Raw genomic sequence first — 8,776 nt, 5'->3', positions numbered from 1 at the left:
CACCTCCATCCAGGTCTAGTATGGTGAACATCACAATGGCAATGGGTGTTTGATCCTACTGCACGTACTAACTTTGTGGGAGCCTAGGCAGAATGGGTTTATTATTGGTGTTTAGTTATAATCCATTTATCTATGCTTCAGCTTCTGTACCAATTTCACGCTATTTGCCATCAAAATTCCAATGACACTTATCACACAAATATAAAAGTAACATGGTTCATATGGACAACAAAATATTCCAAGAAGCTAAACCAATCCTAGCCAAAGACTAACACTGGAGGCCTCAGAATTCCTGATTTTGAATTTCGCTGCACAGTCATGATGACAAATTTCTTGTATCGCTAAGCTGTCTCATGGACCTGAGTTATGGCATATTTGTTTTTAGTCTTATTCTAGTTAATTTAATTCTCACTTTTGGATCATCTTTTCAAAAGCAAAATATATCTCAAAAATTTTCTCTCAATACCTACAGAGCCCTCAACAGTGAGTAGATACTCAACCTCTGGCGGAGGAGTGAATCTATTGAATGCTGCACTAGTGTTTCTTGTCATCAGTGGGTTTGAGGGAAGGCGATAACTAAGGTAAAAATGCACAACCCATAGGGAGCGGTAAGTACAGTCTTAGACTTTGTGCTCAAATTGCTACCTGCTTCCGTGGGTAACTTCCCAATTACTAAAAGCCAATATGGGTATGGATCCCAGTAGGTGAAAAAGAGCAAAGGTTTCATTTAACCACATTGCCAAAGCATAAGCTGTTGTGTACTTGGGGAATAAAGAAAAGGAGCCCAGAAAACCTTGACACAGTTTTAGACTTTGAGACAGGTTTTTCATCCAATCATTCTTAAGCATCTTTATCATATTTGTCTTTGAAGAAGGCAATTTATATTTAGCAAGAACAACTATTAATTAGTATTCATGGGCATAGCCTTTCTGTTTGTTCTGATGTTCCAAAATTGCAAGGAAAAAATGCCTGCCATTTAATTATATTAAATCAGATATGTGAACAACAAAATTCTGGCATCAAGGACTGTATTAACAAATTGTGCCAATTAGAAACACACAGTAAGTATTATGCACACCCTTTTTCATCGTGGATTTTAAATCATATAATGGCACAGTAACAAACACAGCTAGCATGGTATGACTGCCACATTTTCCACACGTTCATTTTTAGCTCCTTTGCCTTTTGAAGAAAACATACAGTGTGCTGTAGCCCTATACGTAAATGCTTCCCAAAATATAGGAGATAATTATATGCTTAAAAAGTAATATGCAAATATAGTTCTTCAGATCATCGTGAGCACTTACTTCTCCATATGGGAAGCTAGCCAAATAGTGAAGGCACACAGCACTTTGGGAAGTCATCTGTTTTTAATACAGCAGCAGACAGCGCCCAGTCAAAGAAGGAGGTCAGACTTCTATGACCAAGTGCACAACCCAATGAAAGAAAACCTCAAAATGACAATGAACAACATCGAGCAGGACGTCCATTAGAAAAGTCCATTCAAAAATGTCTGGTGTGAGAATAAATGTTGGCAATTACCAAAATGATGCGAATTAAATATTATTTGCATCTTTCTTCAGAAATATCTTTGAAAAGATTGAAAAGAGGAAGTGCCACTAGATGAACTATTTTTAGATACCTTTAAAAAGGGATTTTTTATTTCCCTCTCCTTCTCTCTTCTCTTTTTCCCCCTACCCCTGTGTGTGTTTGTGTGTGTGTGTGTGTGTGCGTGTGCGTGCATGCGTGCATGCGTGTGTGTGCGTGTGCATGCGTGCGTGTGTGTGTGTGTGTGTTGGAACAGAAAAGAAATGGACATCGGGTGTTTTATTCTCTGTTTCTCGCTGATCCCAAAGCTGACCTGACATTCAGCATCCTCCCTGCTTTTCTCTCCACTTTACTGGAGGTCCAGGTGTGTATTCTCATATGACCATGCTTTCCCCATGGTGCTGTTTAACTCAAGCTCAGACCCCTGGTGTGTGCTATTCCTACTGTGCCATCTCACCTCCCTGAACTATGCTCTGGGTCCTCTTTCTACTCTGCTACCTTGAGTTTGTAAAGACAGCGATGTATTTTGAAACCAGGAAGCATGAGGCCGTTGACATTTCCATTCTTCCTACTCAAGGTTAACTTGACTTTTCAACGTCTTTGATGGTTTCACTCAGAGTTTAGGAATATATTTCTGCTTCTGAAGAATGCTGTTAAATGATTGGTTTTTTTCTTCTAGCTATAGATTTCTTTTCTTGGTGCTGTTGTCTCTCTTTTCAAATAGCCAAATCTTGGTTTGTTTCTACTCTTCTACTCTCTTTTTCTTCAATTTTTATTTAAGTTTCTTTTAAGGCTAATATTTACAATTTTTGCTTTCTGACTAACTGGTATTTTTTCTAGTTCCTTGAAGAATAAATTTAATTTGGCTTAGTGACTGGAAGTTTGCTGTCTTCCTTTGGTTGCATCCCGAATACTTGTAGGCTTGCATTGTTTTCTGTATACCTGAATGAGTGAATATCTCTTTCCAGGATTTAGAGACTGCTGTCAGGGAGGAAAGCTCTTTACAGGCATGTAGCTAAGAAGACACTGGCGAGGACAGTGCAGCCACTCTGTCATCTGAGGTCCGTGATGGTGACAGATGGAAAGGCCATCTAGCAAAGCTTGTGAGGTCTATGGTGGCAGCAACAGCTGGAAGGTCTGGTCATAAGGACTCTATTCATGTCTTCCTACTCTCCTGTCTGGCCCTGGGGAAAGTTGCAGCAGAGAAAGACTTTCTTGGTACTATATTCTAAGCTTGGCTGAATATATATGGTCAACACTGGTACCTAAGATGTATATAGATGTGTCACGGCAACTCTGATGGCCATCTGGGGATGGACTAGTGGTCGCAGCTCTAGGATTGGTGGGGGGGCAGCGTACATTGGCATGAACTCTGGGCAGCTCCACTGATGAGAGTCAGTGTAGTGAAAATAGCAAGTGCTTTTCTTTGGTGGCAGAAGCTGTGTGTATCTATGAAGGTGATGGGAGTTCCTAGAATTCTAGGCAACTGAGCTCTGCTGTGCATTTTCTTTTTTTGTTTGCTTTCAGAAAACAGGATAGCAAAGGGGGACCTGTCTTTATGCGTGAAACTTTGAGTTTGTGCTTCTGGGCTTCTTTATCTGCATTTCATCACTGACTTAGAGTTCAGTTATGTGTGTGTGTGTGTGTGTGTGTGTGTCTGTGTGTGTCTGTGTGTGTGTTTGCTTGTGAATGACAATCAATAGCATTGATAGCAGCTCGTAATGCTTGTGTGCTGGGGGTCAAGGTAAATCCCTTGGCTAACAACTCAAAAAGATGTAACGCAATCTGGGTACTTGGATTTGATTTGATCAGGTACTATATCTAGTTGGAGCATTCTCTCCCCTGTTATAGTCTAACTCTATTTAAAATCCTTTTGTATCTGTATGTATTTTAGGCAGTTTCTACAGTTATAGGTTTCCCTTTTTAAAAGGCCATTAGTGTTTGTTATCCCTTTTCATATTTTCTCCTCTTTTCTGCCCTCCAATTCCCTACCCCATTTAATCCCTTTATTTATGTACAGTATCTTTAACACATGAATTTCAGTTTCCTTAAATCCCATGTTTGCTATTTTTGGTACCCTTATGATATCAGTCTGGTTCTGGTGATTCCTTTCAAACTTTATAAAAATAGAAAAACGTCTTTAAACACTTTTAAAGTTTTACTTTAATTTATTTATTTTTATTATTTTATGTGTATGGGTGTTTTGCTTGCTTGTATGCCTGTATACCTTGAGCATTCAATGCCCATTGAGGCCATCAGATATCCCTGCGAATGGAGTCATCAATGGCTGTGTGCCACTGTGGATGGCGGGAGTCAAACACAGCAGCCAGGGCTCTTAACCACTGAGCCATCTCTCCAGCCATATCTTTAAATAATCCTTTTCTTCTTATTCCTCCTCCTCTCTTTCCTCTGTTTTTTGTTTGTTTTGTTTTGTTAGAAGTTGGACAGTTAGTATAAGAAAAGAGAAACAGATACCTATTTTATGCTTAGACAATTGCATAGCTGTTCTTTTTGTTTGTTTTACATTTAAGTATTTACTTATTTGTGTGCCTACAGAGGGAGAAGACAGTTTGTAGGAATCAGTTCTCTCCTTCCTCTGTGTGGGTCTGAGTTCAGATGCTCAGGCTAGGGACAGCTGCCTCATCCCGAGCTATCTGGGCATGGGGGACGTTTGTCTGTCTGCTTACTTGGTTTCCAGTGGGGTGATTGCCTCGCTCTGCTCAGGAGCTCTGTAGTTGTAACTGTGCAGTTTTCTCAGTTCTTTCTTTTCTAGGACGTGAAAGAACAGCTCACTTGCTACAGCCCATCCTTCTAATTTCCAATTGCCCATAGGCATGCACTGAGAGGCAAGGGGCAGGAAAATGTTCTTTGATATTCAGCCTAACAGTTATCCTTAAGTAGAGGGTTCCCTTAGAGTGCCGACATGGAACCACACTGGATTCATAAAGCTCATAGTCTTTCATCTAATTCCCTTTCACTAGCCAGGAAGTAATTCAAGACCTTGAACCCTTTTTATTTTGTTACTTCTTTTACTGTCACCATCCCAAATATTTATTTCTAAAGTTTAAAATATCAACCTGCCCTGTTTACGAGCCATGCAAAAGTGAATTAAAACATCGTCACTCTATGTAAAACTACAGAAATTTCAATTTGTTTACTAAGGCATTTCTTATGCTCTTAAGCTAATATTCATGCAAAATTTGAAATTTAGTAAGCTTTAAAAAGCTTTAAAATATCCAAATGTTTTATTTCTGATTTAGATACAAAGACAGGAAGAGCGAGGGACACAGAGCCTTAGGAAAATGGCTACTGTCTTTTAAAGAGAGCCTCTTCTCTTGTCATAACCCAGCATCTCCATCTATCGTCAGGCAGAAACCAAATTAGTTATTAATTGATGTGCATTAAAATTCATTAACTCTGCATGTGAGGTCTGCACTATAATTAACTGTCTTTCTTACCTTTTGTTCTGAAATCTCTTGGTAAAAGATCCCATTGCTAATAAGAAGCAGGGAAAGAGTTTTGCTGTCTGTCGTTAGATAGAAGCAAGGTCTCCAGAAGGTTGTGCAGCTGAGTGCCCAGCACACCAGATTATAGCAGTGTAGCATTGTTGAGTATCCATCAGGTCAGATCATAGCCATGTGGCATTGCCAAGTCTTTAAGCATTCATTTCCTGGGTCAAATTTATTTTTGAGATATTTTAAAGAAAGGATGGATGGGAGTAACAGAAGTTTTTTTGGTGCAATGTTTTAATCTGATTAAGATCTTTACATATTTAATGAAATTTTGTATGTGTCTTCAACCAAATCAAAATTATATCCAGTTGAAGAATTAAAGAAAAAGAACAACCTTGTAGTCATGCAGCTTCAAAGAGTTTTGAAAGTATATCAATTTTAAACTGAATTTGTGGAGATCATGGCATAGTTTCTTAAGAGACACCTAGCAAATGAATGATAGACAAAATAAATTTTTACTGCATACTCAACCAAAGGAAGAATTTTCCTGAGTAGTTTGCAGCCAGCTTCCTAGCTGATATTTGGAAAGATTTACAGTAACAGTTATTTTGGATCTTTGGTATCTGTAATCTACCAATATATATACACATATAATCCTTCTAAATCTCTCTTATCTCAAGTGTCTTCAAAGTTGGGCATGATGAGAATTACATGCAAACCTTATTTAGGTGGAGACCCTGATCAGTTTTGGAGTGAATTCCATCTGTGTATAGACTTGAAAGAAAATTATCACAAATGAGAAAGAAAGGTTAAAATTCATAAAATTTGGAGGAAAGCTATTGAGAACTTTTGACTCTGTCTGCTTCTTTGCTCTCTGTTTAACTACTGGTGCTCTGTGGTTTCAATGATTTTCCTAAAGTCAAGGTTTTGCTAAGTATTACCAGAATGCTGGCACTTTATGCGCTCTACCTAGCATATAATAAGATCTTTCTAGTGTTTAATGAACGTAACACTTATCTTCAGTGTATAAATCTGTCATTGATGTTTACAGTAATCTGGATGTGCTGTCTGCAGGTTAAGATAATTAGCTACATGTAACAGTTAATATTTACTTTAACGCTACCATGTTACGGTGACATGTGCCAGCATCCTATGTCTGTTATATAATTTAACCCTTAGGTGAGCTCTATAGATAGATTCTATTATAATTTTCTTTGCTTAGCAAAATGAAAGCATGAAACTCCAAGGTCAAATAACAAGCCCAAGGCTGAAACACAACAAAGGTGGCCTTTGTTTCTAAATGGTACCTGTTTTCACTACAGACCAATGTAATGGTGGTCCATTGTGGTTAAATGATCTATGTGAATCCAATCTCATCTTGTAACCATTTCTAGTTATTTCTAAAATGTTCTAAAATAATCGTCCATTTAATTACAAATCAGACAATTTCCTCCTGCTCCTTGGGTTTGCACTAGACCAGGTGATGATAGAATTCTGTTTTGTTATCATTAAATTTAAGAATGTTGCTTCCCCATGGCTGTCTACTACACTAGAATAGAAGCCAGACCTTTACCCTGTCCTGAGGAATTAAGGGACCTCAGTCTTGTTTATATTGGTTTTCAGCCTGCTAATCTTTTCTCTACTAATTACATTCTAGCTGCAAAGTCTTGTTTGTAGCTTCCAGACTATGCCATGCATGCTTTCATAGCGTTTTTACCCTCAGATTATGTTACTGAAGATTAGGAGTTAAAACATTAGTTGAGGGTGATCAGAAAGAAAAGTGCCCTTACAAAGAGCCCTTGCTGCTTTTTCAGTGGACTAGAGTTCCGTTCCCAGCACCCTTATCAGGCTCACTGACATCTGTAACTTCAGCCCTAGAGGATCTGGTACCTTTTTTAGTCACCATGTGTACCTGCACATACAAGCAAACATTCACAAAAACACATATACACACATAAATGAAACAATAAATTCATTTTAAAAATAGGAAAAATATTGAGGGTTGGCTCTGAGTATCACTTGCATCCTATGTACCCAGCAACCCCAGAGGACTGCTTAAGAAGGAATTCCAGGCTCCAGGGCAACACTAACTACTCAGAGCATGTAATACAGGATGGGAGAGAATGAATACATCTTCTCTACCTGAAGATTTCTGTGGACAAATGACATAATATTGGATGGGCAAGGAGAATTACAGTGTAAAGAAATTGGGCTTCCATGGTGGAAGGAGAGTATAAGGGGCTAAGTGATCCCTCAAAAAAAAAGAAGGTTTTAAAGTTCAACCGTGGCTGGAAGGACACATTAGTCTCAACAGAGTATGAGGGAGAAACTAGGGGTTAAAGAACACTCAGAAGTTAGCAACTGGGAAAGACATTTCTCATATGAGGGGAATCTCAGTGAATGGGTAAGAGCAAGCAGAAGGCAGAGGATCGAACCCACTCTGTCCCTCACCATATGTTAAAGGCCTAACCCCAGTAGGATCGGAATTTGAAGATGGGGCATTTGGCTTCGTTGAGGCCACGCAGTGAGGCTTTCATGGTGCTATGCTGACATTCTTGTCTTTGTCCTATACTCTCTGTAAGTGTGATGAATTAGACGTCCGGACATCCAGTCTGTGGTGTTTTGTTATGACATCCCAAGCTGATGACAACAAATGGTTTCCAATTTAGTAACAAAAGGTTTCCATGCGACAAACAACCCGTGTCTTGTCATTTGTCACACTCGAGGGACAAGAGCAGATTAAAACCAGAAAGACAAAATGTTTCTCTATTCATTCAATTCTTTCTCCCTTGACCTGGCTGGTTGGTCCTGCAGCAGCAGAGAATTGAAAGAAGCCTGAGGAAGGGGAAATGGGAAAAGGAAGCCTTTGCCCAAATCCCAGCCACTCTTCTCTCTGAGGCTGAGGCAAGCCCAAATAGAAAAGAATAGAAAATTTACGTTGGATGACAACTTTTTTTAAGTGTTAAACAGCATTAAGTTTTTCACACATGCAAAAGATGAGGAAGGGGGAATTCATCCAAGCTTGCATCTAGAGTCAGAGAAGAGATGTTTAACAATTTGATTTGAAGCAATAGTGACATAAAAAAACATTTCTTTCTGCTTCTACATAACATAGACACTAATCAACCAATCAGACCTTCCAGTAAAACAATACAATACCTATATTAAATGAACCGAGAAATGCACACGATAACAGTGATGCAACCAGAAATGCATTTTCCTTGTTAGTTCAGTCAAGGCAGTGAAGGCAAAAGAGACCTTGATTTAGGATTTCAGCATTATATAAAAATTCAAGCTTGAGGGCACATACATACAATTCTAGACGGAAAAACTGTAATTCAAGGCCAGCCTGATGATATCTGAATTCCAAGCCTGCCTGTGGTACCTTGGAATCACTTCCCTAGAAAAACTAAGACAAATAATAAAAATAAATAAATGAGAAGAAGGAAAGGAAGGAAGGAAGGAAGGAAGGAAGGAAGGAAGGAAGGAAGGAAAAAAGACATCCCAAAATCGAGAATAGAGGGGCTGAGATTTCAACAAAATCAATGAGTCCAGAAAGGCAGCTCAAGTTCTGAGGGTGAAAACCATGTGCTAAGGAGACAGTAGGCAATTGCCATATTCAAGAAAGATAGCAAAGAGAATGAGGCATAGAAGGGGCCACAGGTTCCAAACACTGTTTTTTTTTATTTCTGTATTTGGGGAATAAAGGTAATACTTTAGCAGCTGAGATGTGCGGTGACAAGCAGTTGAGGAAATCCAGATAACAAATATATATA

Source organism: Microtus ochrogaster, linkage group LG1, assembly GCF_000317375.1.
Source record: "Microtus ochrogaster isolate Prairie Vole_2 linkage group LG1, MicOch1.0, whole genome shotgun sequence".
Classification (NCBI taxonomy): domain Eukaryota; kingdom Metazoa; phylum Chordata; class Mammalia; order Rodentia; family Cricetidae; genus Microtus; species Microtus ochrogaster.
Note: the sequence above shows the minus strand (reverse complement) of the source record.